At 37.4% G+C, this 17,899-nt stretch overlaps 1 protein-coding gene across 15 annotated transcripts in view; it reads right to left on the bottom strand.

Annotated features, from left to right (window-relative positions):
* Positions 1-17,899, bottom strand: part of GRAMD1C (GRAM domain containing 1C) — a 105,088-nt gene that overhangs the window by 45,873 nt on the left and 41,316 nt on the right. For 7 of the 15 annotated variants that reach the window (XM_043474873.1, XM_043474889.1, XM_043474887.1 and 4 more), the window contains 3 exons: positions 16,338-16,441; positions 15,661-15,756; positions 8,451-8,531 (listed from right to left, as the gene is read on the bottom strand). The exons of 1 other annotated variant lie outside the window; for it this stretch is intronic. The gene's annotated coding sequence lies outside the window, so the exon portion shown is untranslated. Of the gene's footprint in view, positions 1-8,450; positions 8,532-10,635; positions 10,737-15,660; positions 15,757-16,337; positions 16,442-17,899 lie in introns of all 15 variants that reach the window. 7 more of the 15 variants (XM_043474875.1, XM_043474884.1, XM_043474885.1 and 4 more) reach the window with 3 other exon arrangements.

Below are 17,899 nucleotides of genomic sequence, written 5' to 3'. Positions count from 1 at the left end.
TCCCCTCTTGTAGATTTATCTTGCTGGAGAAATTAAATATACACATACATAACATACACACACAAAGAGAAAATCATCCTGTTGCTTTAATCGATCCTAATGGAGTAATCTTTTATCTAGATTAATATGCTTTAAGGCTTTCTTAGGCAAATGTAAGCAAAAATAACACTTATTTCACTCTCAAATTCCTGAATTACAAATAAATATGATTACAATATTCTGAACTTTAACTATCTAAAAGCAGTTTGAATATACACAAAATTTGCTTTCAAATTACTTCTGTTTTTTCTAGAATTTTGTAGTTAGGCTGTATAATTTGTGGATTTGGGTTTTTACCTTCTCTTTTTAAATATAGGATTACAAAAGATCAATGAATCTAACCAATGTGGCTTATCACTTTGAAAAACTAGAAGATAATTATGGCTCACAAAATTATGGACAACACTAAGACTACATCAAGCACCTAGCCCTATGCCTGGCACCTAATACTTCCTAAGTGGGAGTTACCATTATTGTTACAGATATTAATATGTTAAAAAGGACTGTTCTTCAAAGATCACTAAGAGAGTACAGGAAGAGTAGCTCTGCTGTTGATTCTCTTCTCAAATTCCTTCTCTTGGTGAATTCTACAGCATTTAAAATCCAATTAGGACAGTTTTAAAACTGAGATCTCACCTTCAACTTTCATTAAGTTTGCATGCATTTAACATACATGCATAAACATTGATTTTTGTCATAGTATAGAAAAGAAACAGTAACCATTCTCTTTATTAAAATGAGAGTACAGGGATATTTCCTGGTAGTCTAGTGGTTAGGACTCTGTGCTTTCACTGCTGAGGGTACGAGTTCAATTTCTGGTTGGGGAACTAAGATCCCACAAGCCATGTGGTATAGCCAAAAAAAAAAATCATTTTAAACGAGAGTATACTGTCCACTTGAAATAGAGTTGCATGTTCAATGTTAAAGATAACCAAGCAATGCAAAGATTTGAAAGATATAACCACAGTAAAGATGGTGATAATCCTCTTACATCAAAAACACAGGAGACATCAGGAAGTTTTCAAAAAGGGTTAGCTTTTATTCGCAATCTATAGACAAAATGTTACTTGGCTATGACGGCCTCAGAAGTATTCTGCAAGTCCCTCTCTTTCACCCACTTTAAAGAGCTTTTTTCTTTCCTTTGACCATTAAATTTCAGATCTCAGTTTCTCCTAGCTCTTCTGTAAGCCTGGAGGTATTTGTTTTTGTGAGGATGCATACAGTTAGCAAAAACAAGACCAGGAGCTGACTGTGGCTCAGATCATGAACTCCTTATTGCCAAATTCAGACTTAAACTGAAGAAAGTAGGGAAAACCACTAGACCATTCAGGTATGACCTAAATCAAATCCCTTATGATTACACAGTGGAAGTGAGAAATAGATTTAAGGGACGAGATCTGATAGAAAGCCTGATGAACTATGGACGGCGGTTCGTGACATTGTACAGGAGACAGGGATCAAGACCATCCCCATGGAAAAGAAATGCAAAAAAGCAAAATGGCTGTCTGAGAAGGCCTTACAAATAGCTGTGAAAAGAAGAGAAGCAAAAAGCAAAGGAGAAAAGGAAAGATATTCCCATTTGAATGCAGAGTTCCAAAGAATAGCCAGGAGAGATAAGAAAGCCTTCCTCAGCGATCAATGCAAAGAAACAGAGGAAAACAATAGAATAGGAAAGAGTAGAGATCTCTTCAGAATATTAGAGATACTAAGGGAACATTTCATGCAAAGATGGGTTCAATAAAGGACAGAAATGGTGTGGACCTAACAGAAACAGATATGCAGATGACACCACCCTTATGGCAGCGAGTGAAGAGGAAATAAAAAGCCTCTTGATGAAAGTGAAAGAGGAGAGTGAAAAAGTTGGCTTAAAGCTCAACATTCAGAAAACTAAGATCATGGCATCTGGTCCCATCACTTCATGGCAAATAGATAGGGAGACAGTGGAAACAGTGTCAGACTTTATTTTTGGGGGCTCAAAATCACTGCAGATGGTGACTGCAGCCATGAAATTAAAAGACATGTACTTCTTGGAAGGAAAGTTATGACCAACCTAGATAGCATATTAAAAAGCAGAGACATTACTTTGCCAACAAAGGTCCATCTGGTCAAGGCTATGGTTTTTCCAGTGGTCATGTATGGATGTGAGAGTTGGACTGTGAAGAAAGCTGAGTGCCAAAAAATTGATGCTTTTGAACTGTGGTGTTGGAGAAGACTCTTGAGAGTCCCTTGGACTGCAAGGAGATCAAACCAGTCCATCCTAAAGGAGATCAGTCCTGGGTGTTCATTGGAAGGACTGATGCTGAAGCTGAAACTCCAGTACTTCGGCCACCTCATGCAAAGAGTTGATTCATTGGAAAAGACCCTGATGCTGGGAGGGATTGGGGGCAGGAGGAGAAGGGGACGACAGAGGATGAGATGGCTGGATGCCATCACCGACTCGATGGGCATGAGTTTGAGTAAACTCCGGCAGTTGGTGATGGACAGGGAGGCCTGGCATGCTGCGATTCATGAGGTCGCAAAGAGTCAGACACAACTGAGCCACTGAATTGAACTGAACTGAACTGATCCCAACTCACTTGCATGTGATAAGTGCAAAAGTGATTTGGAGATTAATCCTTTGTCTGTTGCTTCATTTGCTATTATTTTCTCCCAATCTGAGGGCTGTCTTTTCACCTTACTTATAGTTTATAATAGCCAGGACATGGAAGCAACCTAGATGCCCATCAGCAGACGAATGGATAAGGAAGCTGTGGTACATATACACCATGGAATATTACTCAGCCTTTAAAAAGAATTCATTTGAATCAGTTCTAATGAGATGGATGAAACTGGAGCCCATTATACAGAGTGAAGTAAGACAGAAAGATAAAGAACATTACAGCATACTAACACATATATATGGAATTTAGAAAGATGGTAATGATAACCCTAAATGCAAAACAGAAAAAGAGACACAGATGTACAGAACAGACTTCTGGACTCTATGGGAGAAGGTGAGGGTGGGATGTTTCGAGAGAACAGCATGTATATTATCTATAGTGAAACAGATCACCAGCCCAGGTGGGATGCATGAGACAAGTGCTCGAGCCTGGTGCACTGGGAAGACCCAGAGGAATCGGGTGGAGAGGGAGGTGGGAGGGGGGATAGGCATGAGGAATACATGTAACTCCATGGCTGATTCATGTCAATGTATGACAAAACCCACTGCAATGTTGTGAAGTAATTAGCCTCCAACTAATAAAAGAAATGAAAAAAAAAAAAAAAAGACATTAAGAAAAAAAAAAAAAAGTGATTTGGAGAGGATGCTCAGATCCAGGGTAAAACAAACACAAACTGCAGTAGCAGTCTCAGGCTCCTTGTTAGAATGAGGGAATGCACTTGGAAAACACTTGGTATTTGGAGGGCAGGATTAAGCACAATATGTCCCTAGGGCAATACTGGAGTTTTCAGCCCCTGCCAGTAAGAGCAGCCCAGGAGGTGAGGTGGGGCCTTCCAGCATCATGACCTGGAAGAGGGCAGAGTGGAGTTGCCGGTGCTTAGGGCTTACTGCATTTGCTTGGTCCTCTCCCCAAGTGGTTGCCATGCACTACTGGACCCAGCATCCTTGGGCCCACCACCTTAAGCATCTCCCATGTAGAAGCACGGGCATGGGGCTCTGGGGAGACTGGATACCCAAACGACAATAGACTTAAGGAGGTAGGAGGAGGTTGGCCTTGAGGCTGCCCTGCCCACCTTGTCTTTTCACTTAAGGAGGGAGGAGGGGCTGGGCTTCACAAGATCCCCCACCCCCACCCTTACCCACCTCTCTCCTCTCTCTCCATCTCCTGATTTCCAGGTCACTTTGAGTCCCCCAGCATTGAGGGAAAGAGAGAGCATTCAAGCAGAGCACTGTTTGAAATACCCAGACCTCAGCAGCTGCCTGAAAATTTAGAAGCTATTCAATCCTAAGAGCACTCTAGTGAGGGGCTTAGCTGGGTGGTGGTAAGGAAAGGAGGTAAGGTTTCTGACAGTGGTGTTTAAACTCCTGCTGCAAAGAAGGAGCCTTTCTTATAATCTGGAAATCTCTACTCTTCCTTCAAGCCATATTTTTTTTAAATAACAGCTTTACTGAGCTATAATTTACATATCATAAAATTCACTTTTCTAAAAGCATACAGTATGGAGCTTCCTTAAAAAAACTAAAAATAGAGCTACCATATGATCCAGCAATTCCACTCCTGGGCATATATCCAGAGAAAACCATAATTCGAAAATATACATGCACCCCAATGTTCACTGCAGTACTACTTACAATAGCTAAAATATGGAAGCAACCTAAATGTCCATCAACAGATGAATGGATAAAGAAGATGTGGTACATACATATACTGGAATGTTACTCAGGCATAAAAAAGAATGAAATAATGCCATTTGCAGCAACATGGATGGACCTAAAGATTATCACACTAAGGGAAGTCAAAGACAAATATCACATGATATCACTTATATGTGGAATCTAGGGAAATGATACAAATGAACTTACAAAACAGAAACAGACACAGAGATTTAGAAAACAAACATGTTTAACAAAGGGGAAAGGTGGCGCAGGGGGGATAAATTAGAAATTTGGGATTAACAGATATAACTATATATAAAATAGATAATCAACAAAGACATGCTATATATAGCACACTACTCAATACTCTGCAATAACCTATATGGAAAAGAAGTTGAAAAAGAACAAATATATCCATGTGCTGCACTGTAGTCACTCAGTCATGTCCAACTCTTTGCGACCCCATGGACTGTAGCCCGCCAGGCACCTCTGACAATGGGGATTCTTCGGGCCGGAAGACTGGAGTAGGTTGCCATGCCCTTCTCCAGGGGATCTTCCCAACCCGGGGATTGAACCCAGGTCTCCCACATTGCAGACAGATTCTTTACCATCTGTGTCACCAGGGAAGCTAAGATATATGTATATGTATAATTAAACCACTTTGCAGTATACCCAAAACACAACATTGTAAATCAAATATACTCCAACATAAAATATTTTTAATGTTATTGCAAAATAATGGCTATAGAGAAATAAATATCTGTCAAAAAAAAAATAAAAAATAACAGTTCTACTAAGCTATACTTCACATACCATTACATTCACTTTCCTAAAAGCATACATATCAGTAGTATTTAGCATATCCTGAGTTGTACAACTATCACTACTAACTTTAGAATATTTTCATCAACCTGAAAAGATATCCAAATTCATTAGCAGTCACCCAACATTCCTCCCTCTCCCTAGCAACAAATTTATTTTCAACTTCTATCAATTTGCCTGTTCTGGACATTTAATTAAAATAGAATCATATAATGTGTGTTCATTTAGGACTGGCTTCATTCACATAGCATAATGTTTCAAGGTTTACCATGTTGTACCATGTATCCATACTTCACTCATTTTTATTGCTAAATAATATTCCATGGTATGAATATACATTTTGTGTATTTTTATGCATACTTCATCTGTTGATACTTCCATTTTTGGCCACTATGAATAATGCTATGAATATTTGATTGCAAGTTTCTGTGTGAACCATATACTTTTAATTTTCTTGCATAAACCCAGAAATGGAATTGCTGAGTCATATGGTAGCTCTATATTCAACATTTTGAGGAACTGCCAAACTGTTTTTCAAATATTTCAAAGTTTTACAATGCCACCAGCAATGCATGAGGGCTCCAGTTTAACCACATGTTCAACATTTGTTAATGTCTGTCTTTTTATTTTAGCCATCCCAGTGGGTGTGAAGTGGTATAACTCATTGTAGTTCTGATGTATGTTTCTCTAATAGCTAATGACCCTAAGCATCTTTGCATGTACTTGGTCATTTGCATATGTTCTTTGGAGAAATTACTACTCAAAACCTTTGCCCATTTTTCACTTGGCTATTTGTCTTTTTCCTGTTGAGTTGTAAGAGTTCTTCATGTATTCTGGATACAAATACCTCCTCAGATATATAATTTGCACATATTTTCTCCCAATCTATGAGTTAGTTGTCTTTTCCCTTTCATGATGGGCCCCATCAAACACAAAAGCTTTTAATTTTGATGAAATTGAATTTATGTATTTTTTTTCTTTTGCCACTTGAGCTTTTTGGCTGTGCAGCATGTGGGATATTAGCTCCCTGGCCAGGGATCAAACCTACGCCCTCTGCATTGGAAGCATGGAGCCTTCACCACTGGACCACCAGGGAAGTCTTGTCACTTGAGCTTTCAATATCATAGCTAAGAAACCACTGTCTAATCCAAAGGTCATAACTATTTACACCTAGAGTTTCTTCTGATAATGTTATACTTTTAGACCTGCATTTAAGCCTATGATCCATTTTGAGTTAATTTTTGTATATGGTATGACGTAGGGGTTAAAGTTCACTCTTTTGCATGTTGATATCTAGTTATTACAACAGCAAACCATTTAGTGAATCCAGCACGATTCTTTCCTCACTGAATTGTTTTGGCACCCTTGTCAAAAATCAATTTATGACTGATAAGATTTCTAGATTCTCAATTCTATGCCACTAATCTGTATGTCTAGACTTTTGCCAGCAGGTATACTGCCTTGATTACTGGTTTGTAGTAAACATTGAAATCAAGAAGCATAAGTCTTCTAGTGTTATGAACCTAATTGTATTCCCCCAAATTCACATGTTGAAACTCTAACCCCTAATATGGCTATACTTGGATATAGAGATTTTAAGGAGAAAATTAAATGAGGTTGCTCTAGTCTGAATTGTGTCCACCTACAATCCATATGTTGAAGCCCCAACTCCCAATGTAATGGTATTTGAAGATGGGGGCCTTTGGGTTCCAAAACTCTAAGAAAATAAATTTCTGTTGTTTAAGCTGTTCAGTTGATGGCATTTTGTCATGGCAGACCTAACAGACTAATTCATCTAACTTTGTTCTTCTTTTTCAAGACTGTTTTTGCTATTCTGGGTAACTTACATGTCCATATGAATTTTAGGATCCGCCTGTCAATTTCTATAAAAATGCCAGTTGGGATTCTGATAGGGATTGTATTAAATCTGCAGCTTAATTTGTGGAGTATTGTCATTCTAGCAATATTAAGTTATCTAATCCATAAGCATGAGATTCTTTTCTGTTACTTAAGTTGCCTTTAATTTCTTCCAACAATTGCTGAATTTATTTATTGGTTCTAGCACATTTTTATTGGTTTTCTTGGGATTTTATTTATAGAAAAACATGTCATCTGTCAATGGACATAGTTTTATTTCTCCATTTTTAAAGTAGATGTCTTTTACTTTTTTTCCTTGTCTAATTTTCCTAGCTAGAACCTTCAATACAACATTGGATAGAAGTGGCAAGAAGGGACATTCTTGTCTTATTCCGGACCTTAAAGGGGAACGACTATAGTCTCTCACCAGTAAATATGTGGCTATGAACTTTATCCAACTGATGAAATTCCTTGCTAGCCCTAGCTTGTTTTGTTTTGTTTTTTTAATCATGAAAGGATGTTGTATTTTGTCAAAAATTTTTTCTGTACTGATTGACATGATCATGTTTTTTGTCCTCTATTCTACTAATAGTTTATTACATTGATTTTCACGTGTTGAACAACCTTGAATAAATCATGGTATATAATCTTTTTTTATGTTGCTGATTTTGGCTTGCTAATATTTTCTTGAGGATTTTTGTTTCCACATTCATAGACACAATGAACATAAATATTGGTCTGTAGTTTTCTTGTGATGTTCTTTGTCTGGTTTTGGTATCACGGTAATAATACTGCCTTCATAGAGTAAGTTGGGAACTCCTTTTTGGAATGTTTTGTGACAGATTGGTGTTAATTCTACTGTAACATTTCACAGATTAATCAATGAAGCCATCTGGTACTGAGTTTTTCTCTGTCGGTAGATTTTTGATTACTAATTCAGTCTCTTTCCTAGTTATAGGTCTATTCAGATTTTCTATTTCTGATTGAGTCAGTTTCGATAGTTTGTGACTTTCTAGGTATTTTCCCATTTCATCTAAGTTAATTAATTTGTTGGTATACAATTGTTCTCCAACTAATAAAAATAAATGGAAAAATAAATAAATAAATAAAAATAATAAATCTAATGTATCTTTTATTGACTATCTATTTTCATTCCCTTTATGTTTCGTTTACCTTATTTTGGATGGTAATTTATTTTTAAGTTATTTTCTCAGTGGTTACCCTGGGGATTTCAATTAACATCTTAACTTGTAACTATGGATTTTGCTTTGCTTCAAGTTTCTTCTTGGATTTGAATAGTCTAGTCAAAATTAACCCCAGGAAAATAAAAAGGAGCTTTCAACTCACAAACACTGGTTAGGCACACATTGGGAGGTTGGTATTATAATAAGCACCAATCTCTGGTGTGAACACTTACCTTGTCTAATAGTACATTCTGCCACAACCTAAAGATACTGAGGTAACTTCTATCCCTGGCAGCAAAAGATGTGAAGAAAAACTGCAAAGACAAATAATAGGTCAATTTTACTATTACAGAAGAAAAAGGGGAAACTATCTGTCATAACAGTCTCCTGGCACTTGCTATGGTCAAAGCAAACTAGCAGGTCACCATTGCCTAGTTTATACGCTATTTTTGTTAAACTTTTCACTAGAGTAGAAGTGTGTGTGTGTTAATTGGTCAGATGCGTCTGACTCTTGGCGACCCCATGGACCTGTCAGGGTCTTCTGTCAGTGGAATTCTCCAGACAGGAATACTGAAGTGGGTGCTGCTATGCTAAGTCACTTCAGTTGTGTCCGACTCTATGACCCTGTGGACTGTGGCCTGCCAGGCTCCTCTGTCCATGGGATTCTCCAGGCAAGAATACTGAAGTGGGTTGCCATGCCCTCCTCCAGGGGATCTTCCCAACCCAGGGATGTAATCTGCAGCTCTTGCACTGCAAGCAGATCCTCTACCATCCTCTACCCGGGAAACCCATACTAGAGTGGGTAGCCATTCTCTTCTCCAGGGGATCTTCCAGACCCAGGGATCAAACCAGGTAAAGGCAGATTCTTTACTGTCTGAGTCACCAAGGAAGTTCTTACAGTTGGAGAAAACAAGGCAACTGGTGCATGAACAAGGGGTCTTTTAAAATTAGATCTTAGAGAAAAATCATTTTATCAATATTTACTAGGGAAATGAGCTTGAAATGGGTAGCTATTTATGCTCATTGTAGTTTATTAAACTCAATCTAATAAACTTAAGACAAAAGTTAAAATTTTATTTATTCTAAACTTTGCAAATAGATATGACTGGTAGCCATCTGAGCCAAATATACATAAAGAATAAGAAAAAATGCAAGTGGATGTCAGAGATAGATTCATTTTAAGGATCCTAATTTAAAATATCATCAAAAAAAATAAAATAAATAAAATGATATTATCTTTCACAGTCTTCTAAAAAAATCCATAAATACCTAATGTCAAATAATCATAAAACATCCATGTGAACAAACATTCATTTGCTTTGCATGTTGTAGAAGAAAACCAGTAGCTTCAATCTATTATTCCATGTCTTCTTTTAGCCCTATCTCATCTTCAGTATATAATGGATTTTTGCAAAATCACACCTTAAAATAAGCTTTATGAGAAAATATAACAAGTGGCAGCACTAAATACAGTATCTCAGCATATCATCTCTTCTGTTCCTCTAGTTAGTGACTTTTCATGATTGACTGGTTATTTTTAGGAATGAGAAAGCTCAGTTCCATGTTTGATTTATTAAATAAAATGCCAAAAAAAAATATTTGGGGTGTTTATACTTTTCATAGAAAGATTTTAAAGTAATATTTTTCCAATTAATAACCTTGTTTATATAATATTCTTCAAAAAGCAAAGCTTTTTATAAAAGGGATATAGCTAGGAACTCTTTCAACCACAATCATATATATAATAAGTGACCTTTAATAAATAAATAAATAAAAAATAAATGATCATTATTTACTACTCTCTATATCCTCTTCTTATAAGAAAAATCTTCTAGTCCATCTGTTTTTCACCACAGTGTTATGCTTACCAATTTCCACCTTTTAAACTTGATACTTTGTTAACAACTTTATCCACTCTTGTATGTTAAAACCACATTCTTAGTTCCTTAACACTCCCATCTTTCTGGACAATTTATATAAATTACCACCTCATTTTATTCCTTTTTAGATATCCAACTTTAAAAATCTATTAATAAATCTTGCTTCAATAACAACCTAGGGAGGTCCCTGGTGGCCTAGCAGTTAGGATTTCAGGCTTTCACAGCCATGGCCTGGGTTCAGTCTCTGGTCAGGGAAGTGAGATCCCACAAGTCATGCAGTGGGGCCAAAATAATAGTAATAGGAACCTCAATTTGGGAGGAGTTCTGGATAATGATATCTCTAAGCTGCTGGGGCACAGAACATATGCTAGAAACAAAAACAACTAATAGTACCACAATTAACCTTTCCTTAATACAACAGAGCACACTGTAAGACAAATATTTAGTAGTGTAGTTTTTCCCCTCATGATGATGGAAAAGAGATCACTGAATCAATATAGTGAGGTAGTTAGGACCAAGATCTCTGCAATTAAGCTACCTGGGTTCATATCTTGGTTCTACCACTTAGTTCTATGACTTGGAGTCACTTTTCTTTAGCTTCCTCATGTACACAGTAAGAATAATTATGGCAGCAAATTTCTGTGAGAACCAAAGAGAAAATAAATGTAAAAATACACAGTATTTAGAACAAGTATTATATATTCGGCAAATGCTAGTTGTTGTTATGATTATGGAAATTTAAATGTTTGACCCTGAAATTCCATTACCTATGTGAGAAAGAGCCACACATGAGCTTAAGCAAGCATGATCAGGCTGTTCACCACAATACTGTTTGTAATAAAACAATAGAAATGAACTAACAGTCTAGGAAACCATGGTAAACCCATTCTACAAAATATTATACAGCACGTTAATAAACAGAGATAGGCCAATCTATATGTGCTAACCTATGACTCCAAGAGATAATGTTAAGTCCTTTTTTAAGAAAGGAGAACTGAAGGACAACAAATATAGGATAGCACTTACTTTAAAAACAAAGCAAAGATATATGCTTATACATATACATTTATACATGTAAATACAAAGGAAAGGTATGAAAAGATATATGCGATCCCATGGACTATAGCCCGCCAGGCTCCTCTGTCCACAGGATTTCCCAGGCAAGAATACTGGAGTGGGTTGCCATTTTCTTCTCCAGGGAATCTTCCCAACCCAGGGATTAAACATGAGTCTCCTGCATTGGCAGGCAGGTTCTTTACCACTGGGCCACCAGGGAAGCCATGAAAAGATATATACCAAACTGATAACAGTGTTTGCTTCTAAAAAGGCAATGAGATTAGCATGGAAGGAAGATGTTAGTTTCAGAACTGTTTGATGACTCTGCCAAATAATTAAACATATACATATGTGGACAAAAATTCAATTAACCATCAAGCCAAGAAAAAAAGAGAAATTTATTCAAGCCAAACCAAAGATTATAACCCAGAGACAGTCAGAAATTTCTGAGGACTGTTCCACTAGTCAGCAGTTAAAGATGCAGTTAGACAAAGAATCATGTACCGTATTAACAGATTAAATGATAAAGTTCATCAGAAATGTTTGGTCAAGTGTGTATGTACAGAGCAAGTCTTTAGCTCACTGAGAACCCCTGTATGGGATGGAAAAAGAAATATTAATCTTAAAATTACAACACTGGTGTCTGAAGAATAGGTGTATTCTTCTCAAAGGTTGATTATAGCCTCCTGCCCCAGGAGGTCTTGTTAACATGTAACACAGATGTACACTGCACACTGGCAGAGACCCATCCCAAATGGGGACATGCTGGGGTGTGTTATGTGTGTTTCAATTCTAACTTAGTTTGATTGTTCTGCCATAGAGAAGTTTATAATTTTTTCTCATCAGATATATTAACTGTACAATTAAGAATAAGTTTATTTTAGGGCTTCTCTGATGGCTCGGTGGTAAAGAATCTGCCTGTTAATGCAGGAGACACAGGTTTGATCCCTGATCTGGGGAGATCCCACATGCCACAGAGCAACTAAGCCCACATACTACAACTACTGAGTCTGCACTCAAGAGCCTGGGACCCAGGACTCCTGTTCTCATGCCCTGGATGAACCCAGGACTGAAACAGGGAAAGCCTGTAACATCTTGTGCTAAAAAGCAATGAAATGCTCCAATAATGCTGAAAACAGTCAAAAGGATACTAGAGCCAGCTTGAGGGGCTCCCACTGACCAAACCTGGGACAATTTGAGGATCAAAATAAATAATGATAGCAGTGGATTATAACTTATTAACCAAAATAAGACATTATGAGGTCACGCTGATACGAGTAAATAAATGAATGAATTTGATGAGGAATTGTATATTTCCTTAGTTTCAAAGTAGCTTACTACAAAACATAATTACAAAGGAAAACAGACTAACTTTACAGTAAAGTCTTATTTACACCACCTTATTTAAGTGATCAAAATGAAGATCAAGAATATCAACAGCAAGGCATGTGTGTGTGTGTGTGTTCAGCTGCTCAGTTGTGGCCCATGGACTATAGCCTACCAGGCTCCTCTGTCCATTGAATCTGCCAGGCAAAAATACTAGAGTGGGTTGTCTTTTCCTACTCCAGGGGATTTTCCTGACCCAGGGATCCAACCCATGCCTCTTTTGTCTCCTGCACTGGCAGGCAGGTTCTTTACCACAAGTGCCACTTAAGAAGCCCCACCATCTGAGAGGATGCAATGGAAAGAACAGAGAATAACTTCTGTGCTATTTCTGCCAAAATTGCAAAACTTAAACTTAATCATAAGAAAATGCCAGACAAACAAAACTGAGGGATATCCTACAAAATATCTTACCCATTAATATAATCTTTAGAAGTGTCAAGGGCACAAAAGTCAAGGAAAGACCAAGAGATTAGTTTAGAATATGGAAATTAAAGACCTTGACAACTAAATGTAATATGCATTTCTGAATTGGGTCTATTTGCTATAAAGGATATTATTGGGATAATAGAGGAAACTGAAACAGGTTTGAGAACTCAGCAGTGACAATGATCAATACTAAATTCTTGAATTTGATGGTCATGCAGTGGTTAGGTAGGAGAATGTCTTTGATGGAAATACATGCTAGACTATCTGGGGTGATGTCTGGGATGATAAGGCTTCAGAGTGACAATTTATTCTCAAATAGTTTCCAGGAGAAAAGTTCTTTGTACTGTACCTGGAAGTGTTTTGTAATGATAAGACTGTTTAAAACAAAAAGTGCATGTGAAAGAAACTTTACAAGATTAAAAAGTATCATTATAATGATTCAATCTATTTATCTCCCCTGTCCCCTGCTCTATTGCCTCTTTTCTCTTTCATTTCCTTCCCCGTTTCCTTCCTTCCTTTTTCTCCTTCATCCCCTACCATGTTTTCCTTTTTTCTTCCTTCCTTCCTTCTTTTTCTTTCTCAGCATTTTAATTCTAAAGTTACATACAGAGCTTTTAATTAATTTTCCAGGTCAGTAGAGAAAGATTCTTCATACCAAGAACTGATAGATATTGTAGGTGCATAATAAAAACGAAGGCAGCTAAAGCAAATTGCCATTCTAAAAAAGGGTTGTAATGATTGGGTTGTAATGATTATGTCTTTACTTATATGTTACCAAATCTCTGTTCACCAGAACTGTTCATTTTTACTAGTTGATACTGTGAAGGTATTATTGACTAAACAACAGTTATAGAACTATTAGAGTATTTAGAAATAATAAGGATGTTTTGCCAAGGTTTATCCCACCTACCTCTTTTTTTTTTTTTTTTTAATTTTTTTATTAGTTGGAGGCTAATTACTTCACAACATTTCAGTGGGTTTTGTCATACATTGATATGAATCAGCCATAGATTTACCCTTATTCCCCATCCCGATCCCCCCTCCCATCTCCCTCTCCACCCGATTCCTCTGGGTCTTCCCAGTGTACCAGGCCCGAGCACTTGTCTCATGCATCCCACCTGGGCTGGTGATCTGTTTCACCATAGATAGTATACATGCTGTTCTTTGAAACATCCCACCCTCACCTTCTCCCACAGAGTTCAAAAGTCTGTTCTGTATTTCTGTGTCTCTTTTTCTGTTTTGCATATAGGGTTATCGTTACCATCTTTCTAAATTCCATATATATGTGTTAGTATGCTGTAATGTTCTTTATCTTTCTGGCTTACTTCACTCTGTATAAGGGGCTCCAGTTTCATCCATCTCATTAGGACTGGTTCAAATGAATTCTTTTTGACAGCTGAGTAATATTCCATGGTGTATATGTACCACAGCTTCCTTATCCATTCGTCTGCTGATGGGCATCTAGGTTGCTTCCATGTCCTGGCTATTATAAACAGTGCTGCGATGAACATTGGGGTGCACGTGTCTCTTTCAGATCTGGTTTCCTCAGTGTGTATGCCCAGAAGTGGGATTGCTGGGTCATATGGCAGTTCTATTTCCAGTTTTTTAAGGAATCTCCACACTGTTTTCCATAGCGGCTGTACTAGTTTGCATTCCCACCAACAGTGTAAGAGGGTTCCCTTTTCTCCACACCCTCTCCAGCATTTATTGCTTGTAGACTTTTGGATAGCAACCATCCTGACTGGTGTGTAATGGTACCTCATTGTGGTTTTGATTTGCATTTCTCTAATAATGAGTGATGTTGAGCATCTTTTCATGTGTTTGTTAGCCATCTGTTTGTCTTCTTTGGAGAAATGTCTGTTTAGTTCTTTGGCCCATTTTTTGATTGGGTCATTTATTTTTCTGGAATTGAGCTGCAGGAGTTGCTTGTATATTTTTGAGATTAATCCTTTGTCTGTTTCTTCATTTGCTATTATTTTCTCCCAATCTGAGGGCTGTCTTTTCACCTTACTTATAGTTTCCTTTGTAGTGCAAAAGCTTTTAAGTTTCATTAGATCCCATTTGTTTTCACTGAAATGAAACCTCAGTGACACTACCGTTACCTGCTGGTCATGGTATGTACGTTCTCGGGATGGGTAGAAGCTTTTCCTACCTGGGCTGAAAGAACATCAAAAATAGCCCGGTGCCTGCTTAGAAAAATAGTTTCCAGATTTGGATTTCCTACCAGCGTTAGATCAGACAATGGCGCAGCTTTTGTAGCTGATTTAGTAAACTACACACTGCATATACGCAGAGTTCAGAAATGGTAGAATGAACCAACCGGACACTTAAAGAGACTCTCCGAGTAGATCATAGAGACTGACTGCTCCTGTGTGGACTTGCTTCCAACGGCTCTGCTCAGATTCAGGATGACCCCACAGTCCCAAGGCTATTCTCCATACGACCTACCTCTTATAATTAAGAAATGAAAAACACGAGAGAAACTTTTCTGTAAATAATAAACTACAAAAAATCTGATCAGTTATTTAAAGTCAATAAAAAATCAGTATTTAAGTATACAGAAATCTAGTATTAAATACAGTGTATCTCTATCAGATATGCCTAACTCCAAGAACTGCTTATATTCCCAACTCTGATGATCAGTATGAGGCAAATTTTCTCCATATTATGTAATAAGGCAAAGGTAGTTTTTCACCTTTTCACCCTCTGTAACGATATGGACAGCATTTGGGATGAGTTGAGCAGTTTTCTCCTTGGTTATGAAGGTTATGTTCTTTAAAGCAATAGAAATCTAAACATACAAAAAAATAATGAAAAACTGCAAAACAAATTTCTCAGAAACATACACAACACAAAATATCAAGTATTACATCAACCTGGTCCAGAATATTCAGATTAAAAACCTGCAGGCGTTAATAAGCATAAGTTTGCATTCTCAGAGGAAAACATGGTGAACAGACATTCTTTCCTTCAGTAATTTCCTCCATCAGCTCCTATTATCTAATATTAGGATAAAGTATAAAAAGACATGCAAGTGTTTATGTTCCACGTTAAAACACACAGAGACACAAACAAAACTCAGTCTGTCACATAAGACATGCTTTTGGCAGTCAAAAGGAGGTGTGTTCAAGCTTTTTTCAACCTGAAATCTCTTTCCCAACTATATTAAATATATACAAATGCAGCTCAGTGTATAAAGAAAAATATATTACACACTTATACTATACATAAATAAATGTGGATGTATACAAGTATAGATAAATATATATCAACTTACTTTGAAATCTAAAGTACACTTTTTAGGAGCACTGTATACACATTTCTGTCTATGCAATTATTTATATCAGCAAATCTAATGAAAATATGTCTTACTGTAGTTTCCCATCTGAAGATGTTGCTATAGAAACACAGCCAGTTTTCTGAAAGGTAGAGTCGTCCCTGAAGCAAAATGTCCCTCTGAAGAGCACAAGCATAATCTACATACACAAGAAACAAGGAACAGCTTAGTAACTAAAAACTGTGCCAACTTCACAAATCTCATACTACTTTAACCATGGAAAGTCCTCACTTTGTTCATTAGTTCATTCATTCATTCATTCCCTTCTTTCTATACTTTGAGCACCACACACCAGATATTTTTTGCTAGTCACTAGGGTTATCAGAAATAAAACTTGCCCTTGTGGAATGCTGTCTAGTGAGGAAGGTATACAATAAACAAATAGAAAAATAAGCCTAATGACCAAAGTGTGGAGAAAGCTGAGAGCGTACAAGGAGCATACAGGTATGGGATATGGGGTGGGGAGAATATATATAGAAAAGTTCTCCAGAAAAAGTGACTTTTAAACTGAAATCTAAAGATCAATAAAGGGTCAGCTGGACCATGAGGGAACAGGATGTGCAAAGGCCCTGTGGTAGAAAGAAACAATACCTTTAAGCAACTATACAAAGATAGATCTCTTGCTAGAGAAGCTGGATCATGTAAGGTCTCACAGGCCATGGCAGACTGTGGACTTTATGAAAAGCCATCAGTGAGTATCAAGGGGAAGGAACATAATCAGATGTATGTTATTAAACACCAAATAATTCACACTGTGACAATGGATTTAGATAAATCATTAGGAAATCCAGGGGGAAACTGATGGTGGCTCAGACCAAAAGATGGCAGTACTAGAGAAAGAAGTAGTTAGATTCAGAGATATTTAAGGGGTAGTACTGACAGGGGCTTTCCAGATGGCACTAGAGGTAAAGAACCCACTCGCCAGTGCAGGAGACACAAGAGATAATGGGTTCAATCCCTGGGTCAAGAAGATCTCCTGGAGGAGGGCATGGTAACCCATTCCTGTATTTGTGCCTAGAGAATCCCATGGACAGACGAGCCTGGCAGGCTACAGTCTATAGGGTCACCAAGAGTCAGACATGATTGAAGCGACTTTGCACACACACACGGATAGGGAATTGGTAACTAATTAGATGTTGGATGAGGGTGAGGGAAGGAGCAAGGATGACTCTATAAATTTTATACATTTTAAGTTTAGCTTCAAATTTGGTCCTCTCTAACTTAGCTCTAAAATCCAGCAAAATCAAGAGGACTCTGATAAATGCCACTGCCTAAGGAAATGGCAACCCACTCCGGTATTCTTGCCTGGGAAATCCCATGGACAGAGAAACCTGGTAGGCTATGGTCCACGGGGTTGCAAAGAGTCGGACACGATTGAGCGACTTCACTTCACTCACGAGTAAGTTAACACCATGCCTCTAAGATTATGACATGGCTCTGTGGCTAGTGTAAACAGCATTGCTAAATTATTAATAATATAAAATATAAAGAGCTGCTATGAGGAGATTTAGCTTAATTGATATATTTTAAAATGATATTAAGTGACTAGTAATTTTAGGAAAAAGTTAGGTTATGAACCTAACTTGAGGTTATGAAC

Source organism: Cervus canadensis, chromosome 7 (assembly GCF_019320065.1).
Source record: "Cervus canadensis isolate Bull #8, Minnesota chromosome 7, ASM1932006v1, whole genome shotgun sequence".
NCBI lineage: Eukaryota > Metazoa > Chordata > Mammalia > Artiodactyla > Cervidae > Cervus > Cervus canadensis.
This window is presented reverse-complemented; position numbering and strand designations above follow the sequence as displayed.